Below are 23,206 nucleotides of genomic sequence, written 5' to 3'. Positions count from 1 at the left end.
TGTAGATGCAGACCAAAGAGGAATTGTGTGCTTCTTGTTGAAAAATACTCCAGACAGCTATCAGCTCCCCACTGTGTGTACTACCTTCTCCCTCTGTAATCATTTGCTCACCAGAGGAAAAGTGGAGGGCTTCTGCCCTAGATTTCCATCCTTTTCCTTCCCCTTTAGCAAAAGCATCAGTAAACCAAGAGTTTGCTGATTGTTCGGGGCAGAAAGGAGGGGTTACTTTGATTACAGAGGCAGGTTTGTCCAAGCTCTCAGTTTCTTGGATTGCTAAAGTTTTTACAGCTCCTTCTGTCATTGAGAAGAAGTTACAGTAATGTTCAACCTGAGCATACCACTTTCTCACTGAGGCCCTCTAGGCCACCCCGTCAGGAGGGGGAGTCCCACTAGTGACTGTCTTAATAACCTTGAAGGGGCCTCTCAATACAATTGGTTGTTTTTGTGCAATTTTTTCTACTTCTATGAAAGCTAAGATAACCATCAACAATCCTTTTTCCCAGGTAGTGTATCTTTTCTCAGCATCTTTGGAACCACGGGAATCAAAACCAACAGGTCTTGTCGGACCCTCAGGACCCCGCTGCCATATGTGTACTGACAGCCCTGAGGAGGCAAATCCCCGTTCCACCTGGAAAGGATCTGTAGGATGGATAGGGCCCAGTGCTTGATGAGCTGTTGCTTCAAAAATCAGCAATTGCAATGCTGACTCCTGAGAAAGACTCCAATCCCATTTCACCCCTTTCCTCAACAAGTCATAAAGGGGAACAAATGGGTCGTTCCGGTTACTAGGAAATCTATCTGGTCTTTCTACAGGAGATACAGCTGCTATCGTTTTTGGAAGGAGAATTGCTGTAGGTTTGAGTGATTCTGGAAGCCCACAAATTCAAGGGGTCATTATCTTGGGCTTCACAGGTAATTGCATCAGGGATTCAAAGCCAGGAATTCATTTCTTTTGGTGAGTCATTTGCAGGCAAGCAGCTTTGTGCACATTTTCCAAGAGCTGGTCGGGGGTACTAATTCTAGCTATGGGATCTCCCCTTTCCAAGGGGCTTGTTCCCCCGGCCCAAAAAGCTGCACGCTGTGTCAGGGACCATGTGTCACCTTTCTCTCCTGTTGTTAAGAAGACACCATGTCCCCAATACCCACTGGCTTCCTGTTCAGTGAATTGAATTTGATCACCACCAGTGAGGGACACCCGGAAAACATATTCTGTTTCTGATTCATGTGGAGGGTGTCCATATTCCCTTTTAAGCTTAGCTAGCTCGGTGGCAGTGTTTAGTTGTGATGGTATGTGTTTGGTTGTGATGTGAGGTTCCAGATCATCATCACTGAGATAGTTCTACTCTGTTTTAATCAAGGGTCTCAAGTGATGGCAGCAATGTTCCCCACAATTACTTGCTGCTTCAAGTTCTTGATGAGGATAGATTTGTTTAATGTGAGGAGTTTCCTTCTCCTCAAGCTCTGTAGAGGAATCAGCATGATGTGATTTGTTAATATGTTCCTCTCTTAAGGCAGCTCGCAATGCATAGATCACATTTTTTGCTTCATAGAACTGGTTTTGCAAAATTTCAACTAGATTTTGAAGGGAGTCTATTATAGCATGTTCCTCACTTCTTCGCTCGAAGCCATTTTCTATAGCTGCCGTAAGACAAGCTCCCAAAACTGAGCAGAAGATAGTTTTATTTTTGCCCAGTTTGAATTTTGTTTCATGTTGTAATGAACACACTCTATCAATAACATTTTCTAAGTTCAACCAATTACTCTGTGCCCATTTTTCTCCTTCTGTAGAAGGTCTGGCATTGTGTTTGGCTAGTAGTGCATAAAATTCAGCTTTAATTTGAAGGCTAAGATTGTCACTCATTTTGTGAAGGGACCAAAACCACGACAGGGAGCTACAAACTTAAGTTCCACAAAACTACACAGCCCTCGCTGTGTCGCCCTTCGCTTCCCTGGCTGGGTGAAAGGACAATAATCTGCCTGGGAGGCTCTGCTTAGTTGCTTCAAGTTGTCCCTTCCTTCCCAGACCACATACACACAACAACAACAAAACAACAGTGTCCCGCCTTTTGCACTAAGGGATCCTTTATGAATTTCCAAAGACAGTATGGGTGCCTTTTCAGCTGCAACCCTTCTGTCTAGACAGAAATCCTGTCCGTGACGCCAATTTTAATGTCACGATCCGTTTCTTGCGGGGTGTCGTAATGGTTCTTTTCACCGATCCCAAAAGTGCAACAAAGGCAAACAACAAGGGACTATCAGTTAATCACAACAAATGCACCTTTAGTAGGGGCCAAAACAGTAAACGCGATAGTGGGGATCTGAAAGGAGATAAAAGGTTAGAGAGAGAAGAGGGCTATGGAAATAGCTACCAACACAGGCGAGATCCTCAGTGCTCCGGACGATGGGGATCCGTCTGTCGTGTCGGGGGAGTCTTCGAAGTTCTGGTCGACTCGGGGCTCCAATTATAGTCCACAGAGGAGAGAGGGGGGGAACAAGTGTAATAATGAAAGTCCATTGTAATCGCCCCGAGGGAACGGGTGAGTCCACAGAAACCACCAAAGCAAGACGAATCCAATGAAGAATAAGTCCATTTGAATCACTGAAGGGAAACAGGTCATGTCATTAGTGGTCAGAGCACCAATTTCCCCTCCTCCCTATAGCAGGGGTCTCAGTCTCAGTCCTTGGGAGGAGGGTTCTCATTCTTTCTTTGTCACAGTGGTAACGAGGCAGATGAGGGGTCTTCAATGAAGGACCGCGAGAGTCACCCCAAAAGTTCATTGGGCTTAAGAACGGAGATTAGAAGCAGGCCGCGCATCAGGCTGTCCCGTGCTGGGTCCATGTCAGGTCTTTGCCAAGTCCTTGCCAACTCCTTGCCAAGTTCTTACCAGGCCTTGTTGGGAACAGCCAGCGTGACGGTTCAGTGGTTCCACCTGTGCTGTGTCCTGTTCTAAGCCGGAACTACAGTGGGGGAAGGGATTCTTTCTTGTGGCAATCGGAAGGCAGAATGGAAAATGAGGGGCTTCAGACGGGCTCTTACAGCCTCTCATTCACACACATTCATCCCCCCTTTATTCGCCCTGTAATGCATAGGATCTCCCAGTTGCCGAGCCGTGGGGGCTTTTAGCCACTCGGCACGAAGCTCGGATAGCTGGTACATCTGAGGGTCCACCAGAAGAACGGGAGGGACACTCGGGCTGCTGAAATCCTGCTCGTTGATTGAAGGGTCGCAGAAGGGGCAAACAGGGAGACAACGAAGCAGAAGGGAGGCAGATTCCGAGAGCCCCGAAGGGCGGGCTGAGGATTCTTTTACTGCGTAGGGGTAGGAGGGTTTAGCATTCGAGGGTACAATCGGGAGAAGGCTAAAGGGAGGGGAAATATAACATTAACCAGTGGGGAAAAGGGAAAGGAGTGTTCTTGGTGGAAGAACCAAAGGGAAAACGTGGAACAGAGAAGATTCTAGGCTAAGGGGCAGACTTGAACAATAACTGACAGGACAGGGGGAGGGTACAATTCTCTTCCAAAAGGGGGTGGAGAACTCATACAACTGCTGTTTCCCATGGCAACCCTAGACTGCCTTCCCCAACCCCTCCTCCTGCACCAGTGACAGCTTTTAACACTGAAGGGCAGTGCTATTGTATAACAAACACTTAACTCTTAGCCCAGCCGGGCTCGCTGGCTACTTTTGCAAGCTTTTTACCAACTAGCGATGCTTGTAAGCGGTGCTTGTAACTCCTAGCTTGTACCACGCTCCCACTAGCTGCGCTATCAGCTAGCGGCGTCCACAGCAGCTCCTCAAACCGCGGCTTGTGCCCGCGCGCCCGCTGCGCTATCAGCTGGGCCGCGCCTAAAGCACCTTTGCAAGCCCCGACTTAAGCCCCGCGCCGCGCTCCCCCAGCTCGCCAGAGACAGCCCGTGCCACGCATGCGTACCACCCGCTCTATCAGGTAGAGTGCGCACTACCCGCACTATCAGGTAGTGTGGGCTGAGAGCTGCCCTGCGCATGCGCTCTCTAGCACCGCCGCGCCGCCTCTCTGTATCTTAGCAAGGCCGCACCGCGCTTCACCGTTCCACTCACACATACACACACACGCACAAGCACGCACGTCCGGACGTAACAGACACACTACACTGCAATCGGGACACACGCCACACACTGAAATCGCGCTTTCGCCCTCCCCGAGCCGCGCTATCAGCTGGGGAGGTCCTCCCGCCGCCGGCCTCTCCCCCGATGGCGGTCTGCTTGCAAGCCCCTAGGCAAACCTGCGCGCAAAAACATCTTTTTGCGACTTATCAGTGCCAACCGTAAGAAAATAAATTAACACATACCGCTTTCATCCGCTAGTCGACGGGCCGTGGTCTGCTCCCCGCAGTGTACAGCCGAGGCGCAGAGTCCCTCCGGGGAAAAGCCCCGTGGCGCCTGAGGGTGTCTGCTCCCAACCGGACCTGCGGGTGAGCAGAGCAGTCCCTTCGTGGTCGCCAACTGAAACGATACGCGGAAGAAATCAATAGACTCCATAACCTGGGGTAGTTATGAAGTGGGTATGTATGTCAGCGCCCGGCACACGTGAGATAGCTCTCCAAAACTTGTGCCCCGAGCCTCAGTCTGACCCACACTTTTATTCTTAAAGACGTTCCATATGCAATACATTGCACAACTTTTTCATGCGTATTCAACCCCTGGCCCCGCCTGTCCTCGCTTCTCATGCTAAGTAAGTCCACGCCCTTCTGGGCATGCGTGGTTTGCTGTGGTGGTCGTACGGGGGTCTCTTGGTGGTCCTGAGGCTGAAGATTGTGGTCTTCCTCATGATTGAACTTTTGAACTTTTCCTCTCTGCGCGTGCGCTTTTGGTCCTTTGGTGCTTATCTGAGTACGTCTGTCAGTCTTGATAGGCTTGGAGACAGAGGAGCTTCTTTATCTGGGTTCTTTCCTTCTTCTGGTATTGTTCTTTATGCAAGAAGCTTCAGAAATTTGCAATTTCCTTTGCCCTTTGTATTAGGCAGAGGTTTCTTAAGCAAAAGGTTGAAAATTCAACAGATAACTCTACAAGCTAAATTAGAAATGCTTAATTCATTTTGTTAACCCAACTCTAAAAATCTCTATTTCACCTCGAGAGCTGTCACAGAGCAGAAAGCAGCTGAGATGCTGAAAAGCAGCAAAGCTGAACAGCCTGCCTCAACTTCAGCAATGTACAAATGACTGAAGGCGAAACACGAAGCAGCAGAGCAGCGGGCTTCTGTGCGCACTGAAGGCAATTGCAAGAATCCAGCAGCTGCTCCTCGCCAAGCACAGTCAGCTGCCTGTGTTCTTGCTTCTTGACCAACTCACAGTTGCCCTTCTTTTCAGCAGCTGCCACCGTGTTCTCTGCATCTCGGAGCCTCTGGGGAGCAACAAGAATTTCCAAGGAGGGATGCATGACGACTATGTCAAAACCCAGGAAAGTTGTCCTGGAACACCTCCCATTGGCATGCCAAGAGTGAATTCAAGAGGCAGGAGAGCGGCGGCCACCGTCCTGCAGCAGTCTGCGAGCTTCGCACGCAAGCCGGCTTCTTCGCGGCTTCGTTCTTCGCCTCTTGTAAGTTACCGCGATCTCCGGCTGCCGGAGGCGAAGAAGCGGCTACTTCGCGCACAGATCACTGGAGCGGCAGCGGTGCGCTCCGAAGCGCCGCTTCTGCCGAAAGACGCCGGGAAGCGGCACTTGCTTTCGGCCAGCTGCGGAGCTCCGTATTCTGCCTCTCTAGTCGCCTACATCTTAGCGAAAAGCTTTTCCGCTCCAGTTCTCAAGGAGAAAGTGTACCAGCACTGCTCACTTAGCCCGACCTTGTCAGGAAATAAGATTTGCTGCACATTCCAAGGACACTGCACTTTCCTGGGCAAGCTGCAACCTGCTGGCAGATGGCCGTGCTCTCTGCCCACTCCTGCCCAGTTCTTGCTACTAGCGGGCACGTTGCAGCCTGGCGAAGGCAAGAAACCTGGAGAGCTGTTACAGAGCAGAAGGGCAGCTGAGATGCTGAAAAGCAGCAAAGCTGAACTGCCTGCCTCAACTTCAGCAGTGTGTAATTGACTGAAGGCGAAACACGAAGCAGCAGAGCAGCGGGCTTCTGTGCGCACTGAAGGCAATTGCAAGCAATCCAGCAGCTGCTCCTTGCCAAGCACAGTCAGCTGCCTATGTTCTTGCTTCTTGACCAACTCACAGTTGCCCTTCTTTTCAGCAGCTGCCACCGTGTTCTCTGCATCTCGGAGCCTCTGGGGAGCAGCAGGACTTTCCAAGGTGGGATGCATGACGACTATGTTAAAACCCAGGAAAGTTGTCCCGGAACACCTCCCATTGGCATTGCAGTGGTGAATTCAAGAGGCAGGAGAGCGGCGGCCACCGTCCTGCAGCAGTCTGCGAGCTTCGCACACAAGCCGGCTTCTTCGCGGCTTCGTTTTTCGCCTCTTGTTAGTTACCGCGATCTCCGGCTGCCGGAGGCCAAGAAGCGGCTACTTCGCGCACAGATCACTGGAGCGGCAGCGGTGCGCTCCGAAGCGCCGCTTCTGCCGAAAGACGCCGGGAAGCGGCACTTGCTTTCGGCCAGCTGCGGAGCTCCGTATTCTGCCTCTCTAGTCGCCTACATCTTAGCGAAAAGCTTTTCCGCTCCAGTTCTCAAGGAGAAAGTGTACCAGCACTGCTCACTCAGCCCGACCTTGCCAGGAAATGAGATTTGCTGCACATTCCAAGGACACTTCATTTTCCTGGGCAAGCTGCAACCTGCTGGCAGATGGCCGTGCTCTCTGCCCACTCCTGCCCAGGTCTTGCTACTAGCGGGCACGTTGCAGCCTGGCGAAGGCAAGAAACCGGGAGAGCTGTCACAGAGCAGAAGGGCAGCTGAGATGCTGAAAAGCAGCAAAGCTGAACTGCCTGCCTCAACTTCAGCAGTGTGTAATTGACTGAAGGCGAAAAACCAAGCAGCAGAGCAGCGGGCTTCTGTGCGCACTGAAGGCAATTGCAAGAATCCAGCAGCTGCTCCTCGCCGAGCACAGTCAACTGCCTAGGTTCTTGCTTCTTGACCAACTCACAGTTGCCCTTCTTTTCAGCAGCTGCCACCGTGTTCTCTGCATCTCGGAGCCTCAGGGGAGCAGCAAGAATTTCCAAGGTGGGATGCATGAAAACTAAAATAAAAACTCAGGAAGGTTGTCCTGGAACACCTCCCATTGGCATGCCAAGAGTGAATTCAAGAGGCAGGAGAGCGGCAGCCACCGTCCTGCAGCTGTCTGCGAGTTTCGCACACAAGCCGGCTTCTTCGCGGCTTCGTTCTTCGCCTCTCGCAAGCTACCGCGACCTCCGGCTGCCGGAGGCGAAGAAGCGGCTACTTCGCGCACAGATCACTGGAGCGGCAGCGGTGCGCTCCGAAGCGCCGCTTCTGCCGAAAGACGCCGGGAAGCGGCACTTGCTTTCGGCCAGCTGCGGAGCTGCGTATTCTGCCTCTCTAGTCGCCTACTTCTTAGCGAAAAGCTTTTCCGCTCCAGTTCTCAAGGAGAAAGTGTACCAGCACTGCTCACTTAGCCCGACCTTGCCAGGAAATAAGATTTGCTGCACATTCCAAGGACACTTCATTTTCCAGGGCAAGCTGCAACCTGCTGGCAGATGGCCGTGCTCTCTGCCCACTCCTGCCCAGTTCTTGCTACTAGCGGGCACGTTGCAGCCTGGCGAAGGCAAGAAACCTGGAGAGCTGTTACAGAGCAGAAGGGCAGCTGAGATGCTGAAAAGCAGAAAAGCTGAACAGCCTGCCTCAACTTCAGCAGTGTGTAATTGACTGAAGGCGAAAAACCAAGCAGCAGAGCAGCGGGCTTCTGTGCGCACTGAAGGCAAATGCAAGAATCCAGCAGCTGCTCCTCGCCGAGCACAGTCAACTGCCTAGGTTCTTGCTTCTTGACCAACTCACAGTTGCCCTTCTTTTCAGCAGCTGCCACCGTGTTCTCTGCATCTCGGAGCCTCTGGTGAGCAGCAAGAATTTCCAAGGTGGGATGCATGAAAACTAAAATAAAAACTCAGGAAGGTTGTCCTGGAACACCTCCCATTGGCATGCCAAGAGTGAATTCAAGAGGCAGGAGAGCGGCAGCCACCGTCCTGCAGCTGTCTGCGAGTTTCGCATACAAGCCGGCTTCTTCGCGGCTTCGTTCTTCGCCTCTCGCAAGCTACCGCGATCTCCGGCTTCCGGAGCCGAAGAAGCGGCTACTTCGCGCACAGATCACTGGAGCGGCAGCGGTGCGCTCCGAAGCGCCGCTTCTGCCGAAAGACGCCGGGAAGCGGCACTTGCTTTCGGCCAGCTGCGGAGCTCCGTATTCTGCCTCTCTAGTCGCCTACATCTTAGCGAAAAGCTTTTCCGCTCCAGTTCTCAAGGAGAAAGTGTACCAGCACTGCTCACTTAGCCCGACCTTGCCAGGAAATAAGATTTGCTGCACATTCCAAGGACACTTCATTTTCCAGGGCAAGCTGCAACCTGCTGGCAGATGGCCGTGCTCTCTGCCCACTCCTGCCCAGTTCTTGCTACTAGCGGGCACGTTGCAGCCTGGCGAAGGCAAGAAACCTGGAGAGCTGTTACAGAGCAGAAGGGCAGCTGAGATGCTGAAAAGCAGAAAAGCTGAACAGCCTGCCTCAACTTCAGCAGTGTGTAATTGACTGAAGGCGAAAAACCAAGCAGCAGAGCAGCGGGCTTCTGTGCGCACTGAAGGCAATTGCAAGCAATCCAGCAGCTGCTCCTTGCCAAGCACAGTCAGCTGCCTATGTTCTTGCTTCTTGACCAACTCACAGTTGCCCTTCTTTTCAGCAGCTGCCACCGTGTTCTCTGCATCTCGGAGCCTCTGGGGAGCAGCAGGACTTTCCAAGGTGGGATGCATGACGACTATGTTAAAACCCAGGAAAGTTGTCCCGGAACACCTCCCATTGGCATTGCAGAGGTGAATTCAAGAGGCAGGAGAGCCGCGGCCACCGTCCTGCAGCAGTCTGCGAGCTTCGCACACAAGCCGGCTTCTTCGCGGCTTCGTTCTTCGCCTCTTGCAAGCTACCGCGATCTCCGGCTGCCGGAGGCGAAGAAGCGGCTACTTCGCGCACAGATCACTGGAGCGGCAGCGGTGCGCTCCGAAGCGCCGCTTCTGCCGAAAGACGCCGGGAAGCGGCACTTGCTTTCGGCCAGCTGCGGAGCTGCGTATTCTGCCTCTCTAGTCGCCTACTTCTTAGCGAAAAGCTTTTCCGCTCCAGTTCTCAAGGAGAAAGTGTACCAGCACTGCTCACTTAGCCCGACCTTGCCAGGAAATAAGATTTGCTGCACATTCCATGGACACTTCATTTTCCAGGGCAAGCTGCAACCTGCTGGCAGATGGCCGTGCTCTCTGCCCACTCCTGCCCAGTTCTTGCTACTAGCGGGCACGTTGCAGCCTGGCGAAGGCAAGAAACCTGGAGAGCTGTTACAGAGCAGAAGGGCAGCTGAGATGCTGAAAAGCAGCAAAGCTGAACTGCCTGCCTCAACTTCAGCAGTGTGTAATTGACTGAAGGCGAAAAACCAAGCAGCAGAGCAGCGGGCTTCTGTGCGCACTGAAGGCAATTGCAAGCAATCCAGCAGCTGCTCCTTGCCAAGCACAGTCAGCTGCCTATGTTCTTGCTTCTTGACCAACTCACAGTTGCCCTTCTTTTCAGCAGCTGCCACCGTGTTCTCTGCATCTCGGAGCCTCTGGGGAGCAGCAAGAATTTCCAAGGAGGGATGCATGAAAACTAAAATAAAAACTCAGGAAGGTTGTCCTGGAACACCTCCCATTGGCATGCCAGAAGTGAATTCAAGAGGCAGGAGAGCGGCAGCCACCGTCCTGCAGCTGTCTGCGAGCTTCGCACACAAGCCGGCTTCTTCGCGGCTTCGTTCTTCGCCTTTTGCAAGCTACCGCGATCTCCGGCTGCCGGAGGCGAAGAAGCCGCTACTTCGCGCACAGATCACTGGAGCGGCAGCCGTGCGCTCCGAAGCGCCGCTTTTGCCGAAAGACGCCGGGAAGCGGCACTTGCTTTCGGCCAGCTGCGGAGCTGCGTATTCTGCCTCTCTAGTCGCCTACTTCTTAGCGAAAAGCTTTTCCGCTCCAGTTCTCAAGGAGAAAGTGTACCAGCACTGCTCACTCAGGCCGACCTTGCCAGGAAATGAGATTTGCTGCACATTCCAAGGACACTGCATTTTCCTGGGCAAGCTGCAACCTGCTGGCAGATGGCCGTGCTCTCTGCCCACTCCTGCCCAGTTCTTGGTACTAGCGGGCACCTTGCAGCCTGGCGAAGGCAAGAAACCTGGAGAGCTGTCACAGAGCAGAAGGGCAGATGAGATGCTGAAAAGCAGCAAAGCTGAACTGCCTGCCTCAACTTCAGCAGTGTGTAATTGACTGAAGGCGAAACACGAAGCAGCAGAGCAGCGGGCTTCTGTGCGCTCTGAAGGCAATTGCAAGCAATCCAGCAGCTGCTCCTTGCCAAGCACAGTCAGCTGCCTATGTTCTTGCTTCTTGACCAACTCACAGTTGCCCTTCTTTTCAGCAGCTGCCACCGTGTTCTCTGCATCTCGGAGCCTCAGGGGAGCAGCAGGACTTTCCAAGGTGGCATGCATGACGACTATGTCAAAACCCAGGAAAGTTGTCCTGGAACACCTTCCATTGGCATGCCAAGAGTGAATTCAAGAGGCAGGAGAGCGGCAGCCACCGTCCTGCAGCTGTCTGCGAGCTTCGCACACAAGCCGGCTTCTTCGCGGCTTCGTTCTTCGCCTCTTGCAAGCTACCGCGATCTCCGGCTGCCGGAGGCGAAGAAGCGGCTACTTCGCGCACAGATCACTGGAGCGGCAGCGGTGCGCTCCGAAGCGCCGCTTCTGCCGAAAGACGCCGGGAAGCGGCACTTGCTTTCGGCCAGCTGCGGAGCTCCGTATTCTGCCTCTCTAGTCGCCTACATCTTAGCGAAAAGCTTTTCCGCTCCAGTTCTCAAGGAGAAAGTGTACCAGCACTGCTCACTTAGCCCGACCTTGCCAGGAAATAAGATTTGCTGCACATTCCAAGGACACTGCATTTTCCTGGGCAAGCTGCAACCTGCTGGCAGATGGCCGTGCTCTCTGCCCACTCCTGCCCAGTTCTTGCTACTAGCGGGCACGTTGCAGCCTGGCGAAGGCAAGAAACCTCTGAAACCATACGCGGAAGAAATCAATGGACTCCATAACCTGGGGTAGTTATGAAGTGGGTATGTATGTCAGCGCCCGGCACAAGTGAGATAGCTCTCCAAAACTTGTGCCCCGAGCCTCAGTCTGACCCACACTTTTATTCTTAAAGACGTTCCATATGCAATACATTGCACAACTTTTTCATGTGTATTCAACCCCTGGCCCCGCCTGTCCTCGCTTCTCATGCGAAGTAAGTCCACGCCCTTCTGGGCATGCGTGGTTTGCTGTGGTGGTCGTACGGGGGTCTCTTGGTGGTCCTGAGGCTGAAGATTGTGGTCTTCCTCATGATTGAACTTTTGAACTTTTCCTCTCTGCGCGTGCGCTTTTGGTCCTTTGGCGCTTATCTGAGTACGTCTGTCCGTCTTGATAGGCTTGGAGACAGAGGAGCTTCTTTATCTGGGTTCTTTCCTTCTTCTGGTATTGTTCTTTATGCAAGAAGCTTCAGAAATTTGCAATTTCCTTTGCCCTTTGTATTAGGCAGAGGTTTCTTAAGCAAAAGGTTGAAAATTCAACAGATAACTCTACAAGCTAAATTAGAAATGCTTAATTCATTTTGTTAACCTAACTCTAAAAATCTCTGCTTCAGTCCCCCCTTTTCTTAAAATAGAGTAAATTCTTTTACTACAGGGGTCTTGATTTAAATTCTGATTTACTATCATGACCGTCCTCTTTCAGTAAGATTCTATGAGTTCTAGAGAGTGATGTCAGACTGGCCATGTGTTTTAACATCCTCGAATTCTACATGAGTGTTAAAGTAGACATCATTAAACTTACAGTAACTAAAATTAATAGAATTGTAATTGGGTGACATAAAGTGTTCTAAACAGTGTATTTCACTAGTTATGACTTGTGTTTATTAGCTAGTGATTGGTGCTGGATACACCAAGTTAAGAGACTTAACATACAGGAGGTTAGTGACATGTCTTGGCTAGACATTCTCTTTCGCACCCCATATGGTTTTTCATAAAGCAATTCAAAGTGGTTTAGCTTTTCTTTAGTCTTGGGTTTGGTTCGGATCTGCAGTAGTGCTAATGGGAGGGATTGAGTCCATGACAAATTAGCTTCTTGTCCCAATTGGACAATTTGTTGTTTGATCAAATGATTCATTTTTTTTACCTGACCACTTGATTGTGGGTTATATGGGGTGTGAAGTTCTCAGTCTATGTTCAAGTATTGGCTAACTTGTTGCACGAATTTTACAATAAAATGTGGTCCTCTATTTGAGGAGATTGTGGCCAGGACTCTAAAGCGTGGTATGTTTTCTTGTACCAATACCTTAGTTACTTCTTGAGCTTTAGAAGTCCTGGTGGGGAATGCTTCTGGCCATCCTGAAAAGGTATCTGTTAGCACCAGGAAAAACTTATACCCCCCTTTTCTTGGCAATTCTGTACAATCAATCTGCCATTGCTGCTCCGGCCCATGACCCTTCCTAATCTGGCTAAGCTTTGGTTTGGGAGTATTTTTGGGGTTGGTCTGGAGGCAAAGGTCACATTGTCGAGTTGTAAATGTCTAGTTATGCTAGAGCATCAATACCCCAATGGTTTTCTGGTGTTCTTCCTTTATTAGGGACCATCATAAATAGGAGGGTAGAACTAATTTTCCTTCTATGGTGGCCCATCCCTCTTGGTTATAGTCTCCTTTTTGCTCATAGATTAATTTTTTTTCTAGTTTGTTGTATCTTGGCTTACCTTTAGGGGAAATTTGCCCGTCTTGCTGCTTCTTTTGCTTCCCTGTCTGCCAGCTCGTTTCCTTCTTCCAATTCTGAGTTGATCTTCTGATGTGCCTTAATGTGCATGATCGCTACTTTCTCTGGCAACTGGACTGCTTCTAGAAGTCGCAGTACTTCTGATGCATCTTTAATATTTTTCCCTTGAGAGTTCAGCAGTCCTCTCTCTTTCTAAATGGCTCTGTGAGCATGCACTACTCCAAATGCATACTTCGAGTCCGTGTATATGTTTATTTCTTTCCCTCTTGCCAATTCTAGGGCCCGCGTTAGAGCAATTATCTCGGCCTTCTGTGCAGAGGTATTTGTTGGCAGGGGCCCAGATGATATTACTTCCTTGCACGTTGGAACTGCCTACCCGGCGTGCCGTTTTCCACTGATGATATAACTGCTTCCATCAGTAAACGAGACTTCTGCATTCTCGAGAGGGGTGTCCTTCAAGTCAGGGCAGCTGGAGTAGGTGGCTTCAATGGTCTCCAGGCAGTCATGTTCCACTGGTTCCCCTTGGTTTCTACTGAGGAAGGAGGCTGGATTGACAATGTTAGCCACTACTATCTCTACATCGTCTTGCTCCGCTATGATAGCTTGGTATCTCAGGAGCCGTTGTGGGGAAAGCCAATGCCCACCTTTTACCTCTAGCACTGCAGACACTGTGTGAGACACTAGCACAGTTCTTTTCTGGCCTAGGGTGAATTTGTGTGCCTCTTGGATGTTCAGGACGACTGCTGCAACAGCTCTGAGGCACCCAGGCCACCCTTTAGCTGCTGTATCCAATTGCTTAGAGAAGTAAGCCACTGCTCTCCGATATGGGCCGAGGTCCTGTGCTAGTATTCCTAAGGCGATTCCTTGCTTCTCATGGGAGAATAAAAGGAAAGGCTTACTCACGTCCGGCAATCTCAGGGCTGGAGCTGACATGAGGGCTTTTTTCAGCTGGTTGAAAGCTTGCGTAGCTTCCTTTGTCTCTTGGATGTTCCTGCTTTCAGTTGCAATCAGTTCATAGAAGGGCTTAACAAACAGTCCATAGTTATAGATCCATAACCTGCACCACCCTGTCATCCTCAGGAAAGTTCGTAGTTCCTTTACAGTCTGAGGTTTTGGGCTCTGGCATATTGCCTCCTTCCGGCTTTGGCCCAAGGTACGTTGTCTAGCACTGACTTCCTAACCCAGATAAGTTACTTTCTGTTTTACTACTTGGGCTTTTTTCTTTGATACTCGGTACCCTTGGAGCCCAAAAAAGTTCAAGAGGCTTATCGTCCAGGCCGTGCATGCTTCCCTTGTCCGTGTGGCTATCAGGATGTCATCTACGTACTCTAGCAACTTCCCTTCCTCTGGAGGGGCTTCTCAGGTCTCTAATTCTTTTGCAAGTTGTTCTCCAAACAAAGTGGGTGAGTTTTTGAATCCTTGTGGGAGTCTGGTCCATGTCAGTTGAGTTCTTGGCCCGCTCTTAGGATTTTCCCATTCAAATGCAAAAATTTTCTGGCTTCGTGGATAGGAAGGCAAAAGAAGGCATCTTTTCAATCTAAAACGGTAAACCAAGTTAGCTCGGCTGTTAAGCAAGTTAATAATGTGTAGGGATTGGCCACCACAGGATACAGATCCTCAGTGACCTTGTTTATGGCCCGCAGATCCTGTACTAACCGGTATGACCCATCAGGTTTACCAACTGGTAGGATAGGGGTATTAACACTTACATAACATAAGTTGGAACAAGGTATTATAGACAATATCATGGTCATCAATGGAAGCAATATTTGATTGAACTTTTTCAGTTCTGAGGGTTCGTAACTTGTGTTTGTCGGTGACAGCAGGGAAGCACAGTGAGGCTGCTTAACAGGGCAGGATGCATACATATACTTTCCTTCGTCTACATTCACTTAACTTTATTTTACTTACTCTTACACATAACAAAACAACCACAACAACAAGGTACCTTTTCTTTTTCAACACACCTATTACACTTGTAGGTGTCCCTGGCTAGTCCCAGTGTTCTTGGATACCCCTCAATCTAGCTGTGTGGTTCCCAACTCTAGATCCTGTCAGACTTCTCTTCAAACTGGCAAAATTTTTACTCAATCTTGGGTGCTCTCAACAACCCAGCAAACTTAATTCTGGGTGCTCTTGGAATGTTAATCCCTCAACCCAGCAGGTTTGACTTAACCCTGGATGCTCTTGGAACATTAATCCCTCAATCCAGCAGGTTTGAATCAACCCTGGATGCTCTTGGAATATTAATCCCTCAGTCCAGCAGGTTTGATCTTGGATGTTCTTGGGCATTCTTATCCCTCAATCCAGCAGAATTTTTAGGGGCCCCTCCTACACATTTTACCTTTTATTTTTCCCCAATAGATTATGCCAAGAAAACCCTCTTTTTACCTTTTAATTCATTTTTTTTTCTAATTAATTACCTTTTACTCCCCCCCCCCCCCCCCCCACTAAGGGGTCCCACTCTTTCTCTGAGACCCAGTCCCAGGGGGGGTTCTCTCACTCTTTTTATTACTCGCTTCGTCTCTTTACTGGCCGCTTTTCTCGCGAAAAAGACGGAAACGCAGCATGGGAGACTGCCGCTCATGCTTAGCAGGTCTGGGGTAACCAGCCCGCCTCTGTCACGATCCGCTTCTTGCGGGGTGTCGTGATGGTTCTTTTCACCGATCCCAAAAGTCCAACAAAGGCAAACAACAAGGGACTATCGGTTAATCACAACAAATGCACCTTTAGTAGGGGCCAAAACAGTAAACGCGATCGTGGGGATCTGAAAGGAGATAAAAGGTTAGAGAGAGAAGAGGGATATGGGAATAGCTACCAACACAGGCGAGATCCTCAGTGCTCCGGACGATGGGGATCCGTCTGTCGTGTCGGGGGAGTCTTCGAAGTTCTGGTCGACTCGGGGCTCCAATTATAGTCCACAGAGGAGAGAGGGGGGGAACAAGTGTAATAATGAAAGTCCATTGTAATCGCCCCGAGGGAACGGGTGAGTCCACAGAAACCACCAAAGCAAGACGAATCCAATGAAGAATAAGTCCATTTGAATCACTGAAGGGAAACAGGTCATGTCATTAGTGGTCAGAGCACCAATTTCCCCTCCTCCCTATAGCAGGGGTCTCAGTCTCAGTCCTTGGGAGGAGGGTTCTCATTCTTTCTTTGTCACAGTGGTAACGAGGCAGATGAGGGGTCTTCAATGAAGGACCGCGAGAGTCACCCCAAAAGTTCATTGGGCTTAAGAACGGAGATTAGAAGCAGGCCGCGCATCAGGCTGTCCCGTGCTGGGTCCATGTCAGGTCTTTGCCAAGTCCTTGCCAACTCCTTGCCAAGTTCTTACCAGGCCTTGTTGGGAACAGCCAGCGTGACGGTTCAGTGGTTCCACCTGTGCTGTGTCCTGTTCTAAGCCGGAACTACAGTGGGGGAAGGGATTCTTTCTTGTGGCAATCGGAAGGCAGAATGGAAAATGAGGGGCTTCAGACGGGCTCTTACAGCCTCTCATTCACACACATTCATCCCCCCTTTATTCGCCCTGTAATGCATAGGATCTCCCAGTTGCCGAGCCGTGGGGGCTTTTAGCCACTCGGCACGAAGCTCGGATAGCTGGTACATCTGAGGGTCCACCAGAAGAACGGGAGGGACACTCGGGCTGCTGAAATCCTGCTCGTTGATTGAAGGGTCGCAGAAGGGGCAAACAGGGAGACAACGAAGCAGAAGGGAGGCAGATTCCGAGAGCCCCGAAGGGCGGGCTGAGGATTCTTTTACTGCGTAGGGGTAGGAGGGTTTAGCATTCGAGGGTACAATCGGGAGAAGGCTAAAGGGAGGGGAAATATAACATTAACCAGTGGGGAAAAGGGAAAGGAGTGTTCTTGGTGGAAGAACCAAAGGGAAAACGTGGAACAGAGAAGATTCTAGGCTAAGGGGCAGACTTGAACAATAACTGACAGGACAGGGGGAGGGTACAATTCTCTTCCAAAAGGGGGTGGAGAACTCATACAACTGCTGTTTCCCATGGCAACCCTAGACTGCCTTCCCCAACCCCTCCTCCTGCACCAGTGACAGCTTTTAACACTGAAGGGCAGTGCTATTGTATAACAAACACTTAACTCTTAGCCCAGCCGGGCTCGCTGGCTACTTTTGCAAGCTTTTTACCAACTAGCGATGCTTGTAAGCGGTGCTTGTAACTCCTAGCTTGTACCACGCTCCCACTAGCTGCGCTATCAGCTAGCGGCGTCCACAGCAGCTCCTCAAACCGCGGCTTGTGCCCGCGCGCCCGCTGCGCTATCAGCTGGGCCGCGCCTAAAGCACCTTTGCAAGCCCCGACTTAAGCCCCGCGCCGCGCTCCCCCAGCTCGCCAGAGACAGCCCGTGCCACGCATGCGTACCACCCGCTCTATCAGGTAGAGTGCGCACTACCCGCACTATCAGGTAGTGTGGGCTGAGAGCTGCCCTGCGCATGCGCTCTCTAGCACCGCCGCGCCGCCTCTCTGTATCTTAGCAAGGCCGCACCGCGCTTCACCGTTCCACTCACACATACACACACACGCACAAGCACGCACGTCCGGACGTAACAGACACACTACACTGCAATCGGGACACACGCCACACACTGAAATCGCGCTTTCGCCCTCCCCGAGCCGCGCTATCAGCTGGGGAGGTCCTCCCGCCGCCGGCCTCTCCCCCGATGGCGGTCTGCTTGCAAGCCCCTAGGCAAACCTGCGCGCAAAAACATCTTTTTGCGACTTATCAGTGCCAACCGTAAGAAAATAAATTAACACATACCGCTTTCATCCGCTAGTCGACGGGCCGTGGTCTGCTCCCCGCAGTGTACAGCCGAGGTGCAGAGTCCCTCCGGGGAAAAGCCCCGTGGCGCCTGAGGGTGTCTGCTCCCAACCGGACCTGCGGGTGAGCAGAGCAGTCCCTTCGTGGTCGCCAACTGAAACGATACGCGGAAGAAATCAATAGACTCCATAACCTGGGGTAGTTATGAAGTGGGTATGTATGTCAGCGCCCGGCACACGTGAGATAGCTCTCCAAAACTTGTGCCCCGAGCCTCAGTCTGACCCACACTTTTATTCTTAAAGACGTTCCATATGCAATACATTGCACAACTTTTTCATGCGTATTCAACCCCTGGCCCCGCCTGTCCTCGCTTCTCATGCTAAGTAAGTCCACGCCCTTCTGGGCATGCGTGGTTTGCTGTGGTGGTCGTACGGGGGTCTCTTGGTGGTCCTGAGGCTGAAGATTGTGGTCTTCCTCATGATTGAACTTTTGAACTTTTCCTCTCTGCGCGTGCGCTTTTGGTCCTTTGGTGCTTATCTGAGTACGTCTGTCAGTCTTGATAGGCTTGGAGACAGAGGAGCTTCTTTATCTGGGTTCTTTCCTTCTTCTGGTATTGTTCTTTATGCAAGAAGCTTCAGAAATTTGCAATTTCCTTTGCCCTTTGTATTAGGCAGAGGTTTCTTAAGCAAAAGGTTGAAAATTCAACAGATAACTCTACAAGCTAAATTAGAAATGCTTAATTCATTTTGTTAACCCAACTCTAAAAATCTCTATTTCACCTCGAGAGCTGTCACAGAGCAGAAAGCAGCTGAGATGCTGAAAAGCAGCAAAGCTGAACAGCCTGCCTCAACTTCAGCAATGTACAAATGACTGAAGGCGAAACACGAAGCAGCAGAGCAGCGGGCTTCTGTGCGCACTGAAGGCAATTGCAAGAATCCAGCAGCTGCTCCTCGCCAAGCACAGTCAGCTGCCTGTGTTCTTGCTTCTTGACCAACTCACAGTTGCCCTTCTTTTCAGCAGCTGCCACCGTGTTCTCTGCATCTCGGAGCCTCTGGGGAGCAACAAGAATTTCCAAGGAGGGATGCATGACGACTATGTCAAAACCCAGGAAAGTTGTCCTGGAACACCTTCCATTGGCATGCCAAGAGTGAATTCAAGAGGCAGGAGAGCGGCGGCCCCCGTCCTGCAGCAGTCTGCGAGCTTCGCACGCAAGCCGGCTTCTTCGCGGCTTCGTTCTTCGCCTCTTGTAAGTTACCGCGATCTCCGGCTGCCGGAGGCGAAGAAGCGGCTACTTCGCGCACAGATCACTGGAGCGGCAGCGGTGCGCTCCGAAGCGCCGCTTCTGCCGAAAGACGCCGGGAAGCGGCACTTGCTTTCGGCCAGCTGCGGAGCTCCGTATTCTGCCTCTCTAGTCGCCTACATCTTAGCGAAAAGCTTTTCCGCTCCAGTTCTCAAGGAGAAAGTGTACCAGCACTGCTCACTTAGCCCGACCTTGTCAGGAAATAAGATTTGCTGCACATTCCAAGGACACTGCATTTTCCTGGGCAAGCTGCAACCTGCTGGCAGATGGCCGTGCTCTCTGCCCACTCCTGCCCAGTTCTTGCTACTAGCGGGCACGTTGCAGCCTGGCGAAGGCAAGAAACCTGGAGAGCTGTCACAGAGCAGAAGGGCAGCTGAGATGCTGAAAAGCAGCAAAGCTGAACTGCCTGCCTCAACTTCAGCAGTGTGTAATTGACTGAAGGCGAAACACGAAGCAGCAGAGCAGCGGGCTTCTGTGCGCACTGAAGGCAATTGCAAGAATCCAGCAGCTGCTCCTCGCCAAGCACAGTCAACTGCCTAGGTTCTTGCTTCTTGACCAACTCACAGTTGCCCTTCTTTTCAGCAGCTGCCACCGTGTTCTCTGCATCTCGGAGCCTCTGGGGAGCAGCAGGACTTTCCAAGGTGGGATGCATGACGACTATGTTAAAACCCAGGAAAGTTGTCCCGGAACACCTCCCATTGGCATTGCAGAGGTGAATTCAAGAGGCAGGAGAGCGGCGGCCACCGTCCTGCAGCAGTCTGCGAGCTTCGCACACAAGCCGGCTTCTTCGCGGCTTCGTTCTTCGCCTCTCGCAAGCTACCGCGACCTCCGGCTGCCGGAGGCGAAGAAGCGGCTACTTCGCGCACAGATCACTGGAGCGGCAGCGGTGCGCTCCGAAGCGCCGCTTCTGCCGAAAGACGCCGGGAAGCGGCACTTGCTTTCGGCCAGCTGCGGAGCTCCGTATTCTGCCTCTCTAGTCGCCTACATCTTAGCGAAAAGCTTTTCCGCTCCAGTTCTCAAGGAGAAAGTGTACCAGCACTGCTCACTCAGCCCGACCTTGCCAGGAAATGAGATTTGCTGCACATTCCAAGGACACTTCATTTTCCTGGGCAAGCTGCAACCTGCTGGCAGATGGCCGTGCTCTCTGCCCACTCCTGCCCAGTTCTTGGTACTAGCGGGCACGTTGCAGCCTGGCGAAGGCAAGAAACCGGGAGAGCTGTCACAGAGCAGAAGGGCAGCTGAGATGCTGAAAAGCAGCAAAGCTGAACTGCCTGCCTCAACTTCAGCAGTGTGTAATTGACTGAAGGCGAAAAACCAAGCAGCAGAGCAGCGGGCTTCTGTGCGCACTGAAGGCAAATGCAAGAATCCAGCAGCTGCTCCTCGCCGAGCACAGTCAACTGCCTAGGTTCTTGCTTCTTGACCAACTCACAGTTGCCCTTCTTTTCAGCAGCTGCCACCGTGTTCTCTGCATCTCGGAGCCTCTGGGGAGCAGCAAGAATTTCCAAGGTGGGATGCATGAAAACTAAAATAAAAACTCAGGAAGGTTGTCCTGGAACACCTCCCATTGGCATGCCAAGAGTGAATTCAAGAGGCAGGAGAGCGGCAGCCACCGTCCTGCAGCTGTCTGCGAGTTTCGCACACAAGCCGGCTTCTTCGCGGCTTCGTTCTTCGCCTCTCGCAAGCTACCGCGACCTCCGGCTGCCGGAGGCGAAGAAGCGGCTACTTCGCGCACAGATCACTGGAGCGGCAGCGGTGCGCTCCGAAGCGCCGCTTCTGCCGAAAGACGCCGGGAAGCGGCACTTGCTTTCGGCCAGCTGCGGAGCTGCGTATTCTGCCTCTCTAGTCGCCTACTTCTTAGCGAAAAGCTTTTCCGCTCCAGTTCTCAAGGAGAAAGTGTACCAGCACTGCTCACTTAGCCCGACCTTGCCAGGAAATAAGATTTGCTGCACATTCCAAGGACACTTCATTTTCCAGGGCAAGCTGCAACCTGCTGGCAGATGGCCGTGCTCTCTGCCCACTCCTGCCCAGTTCTTGGTACTAGCGGGCACGTTGCAGCCTGGCGAAGGCAAGAAACCTGGAGAGCTGTTACAGAGCAGAAGGGCAGCTGAGATGCTGAAAAGCAGCAAAGCTGAACTGCCTGCCTCAACTTCAGCAGTGTGTAATTGACTGAAGGCGAAAAACCAAGCAGCAGAGCAGCGGGCTTCTGTGCGCACTGAAGGCAAATGCAAGAATCCAGCAGCTGCTCCTCGCCGAGCACAGTCAACTGCCTAGGTTCTTGCTTCTTGACCAACTCACAGTTGCCCTTCTTTTCAGCAGCTGCCACCGTGTTCTCTGCATCTCGGAGCCTCTGGTGAGCAGCAAGAATTTCCAAGGTGGGATGCATGAAAACTAAAATAAAAACTCAGGAAGGTTGTCCTGGAACACCTCCCATTGGCATGCCAAGAGTGAATTCAAGAGGCAGGAGAGCGGCAGCCACCGTCCTGCAGCTGTCTGCGAGTTTCGCACACAAGCCGGCTTCTTCGCGGCTTCGTTCTTCGCCTCTTGTTAGTTACCGCGACCTCCGGCTGCCGGAGGCGAAGAAGCGGCTACTTCGCGCACAGATCACTGGAGCGGCAGCGGTGCGCTCCGAAGCGCCGCTTCTGCCGAAAGACGCCGGCAAGCGGCACTTGCTTTCGGCCAGCTGCGGAGCTCCGTATTCTGCCTCTCTAGTCGCCTACATCTTAGCGAAAAGCTTTTCCGCTCCAGTTCTCAAGGAGAAAGTGTACCAGCACTGCTCACTTAGCCCGACCTTGCCAGGAAATAAGATTTGCTGCACATTCCAAGGACACTTCATTTTCCAGGGCAAGCTGCAACCTGCTGGCAGATGGCCGTGCTCTCTGCCCACTCCTGCCCAGTTCTTGCTACTAGCGGGCACGTTGCAGCCTGGCGAAGGCAAGAAACCTGGAGAGCTGTTACAGAGCAGAAGGGCAGCTGAGATGCTGAAAAGCAGAAAAGCTGAACAGCCTGCCTCAACTTCAGCAGTGTGTAATTGACTGAAGGCGAAAAACCAAGCAGCAGAGCAGCGGGCTTCTGTGCGCACTGAAGGCAATTGCAAGCAATCCAGCAGCTGCTCCTTGCCAAGCACAGTCAGCTGCCTATGTTCTTGCTTCTTGACCAACTCACAGTTGCCCTTCTTTTCAGCAGCTGCCACCGTGTTCTCTGCATCTCGGAGCCTCTGGGGAGCAGCAGGACTTTCCAAGGTGGGATGCATGACGACTATGTTAAAACCCAGGAAAGTTGTCCCGGAACACCTCCCATTGGCATTGCAGAGGTGAATTCAAGAGGCAGGAGAGCCGCGGCCACCGTCCTGCAGCAGTCTGCGAGCTTCGCACACAAGCCGGCTTCTTCGCGGCTTCGTTCTTCGCCTCTTGCAAGCTACCGCGATCTCCGGCTGCCGGAGGCGAAGAAGCCGCTACTTCGCGCACAGATCACTGGAGCGGCAGCGGTGCGCTCCGAAGCGCCGCTTCTGCCGAAAGACGCCGGGAAGCGGCACTTGCTTTCGGCCAGCTGCGGAGCTGCGTATTCTGCCTCTCTAGTCGCCTACTTCTTAGCGAAAAGCTTTTCCGCTCCAGTTCTCAAGGAGAAAGTGTACCAGCACTGCTCACTTAGCCCGACCTTGCCAGGAAATAAGATTTGCTGCACATTCCATGGACACTTCATTTTCCAGGGCAAGCTGCAACCTGCTGGCAGATGGCCGTGCTCTCTGCCCACTCCTGCCCAGTTCTTGCTACTAGCGGGCACGTTGCAGCCTGGCGAAGGCAAGAAACCTGGAGAGCTGTTACAGAGCAGAAGGGCAGCTGAGATGCTGAAAAGCAGCAAAGCTGAACTGCCTGCCTCAACTTCAGCAGTGTGTAATTGACTGAAGGCGAAAAACCAAGCAGCAGAGCAGCGGGCTTCTGTGCGCACTGAAGGCAATTGCAAGCAATCCAGCAGCTGCTCCTTGCCAAGCACAGTCAGCTGCCTATGTTCTTGCTTCTTGACCAACTCACAGTTGCCCTTCTTTTCAGCAGCTGCCACCGTGTTCTCTGCATCTCGGAGCCTCTGGGGAGCAGCAAGAATTTCCAAGGAGGGATGCATGAAAACTAAAATAAAAACTCAGGAAGGTTGTCCCGGAACACCTCCCATTGGCATTGCAGAGGTGAATTCAAGAGGCAGGAGAGCCGCGGCCACCGTCCTGCAG

Source organism: Vidua macroura, chromosome 8 (genome assembly GCF_024509145.1).
Source record: "Vidua macroura isolate BioBank_ID:100142 chromosome 8, ASM2450914v1, whole genome shotgun sequence".
In the NCBI taxonomy this organism is placed as follows: Eukaryota; Metazoa; Chordata; class Aves; order Passeriformes; family Viduidae; genus Vidua; species Vidua macroura.
Note: the sequence above shows the minus strand (reverse complement) of the source record.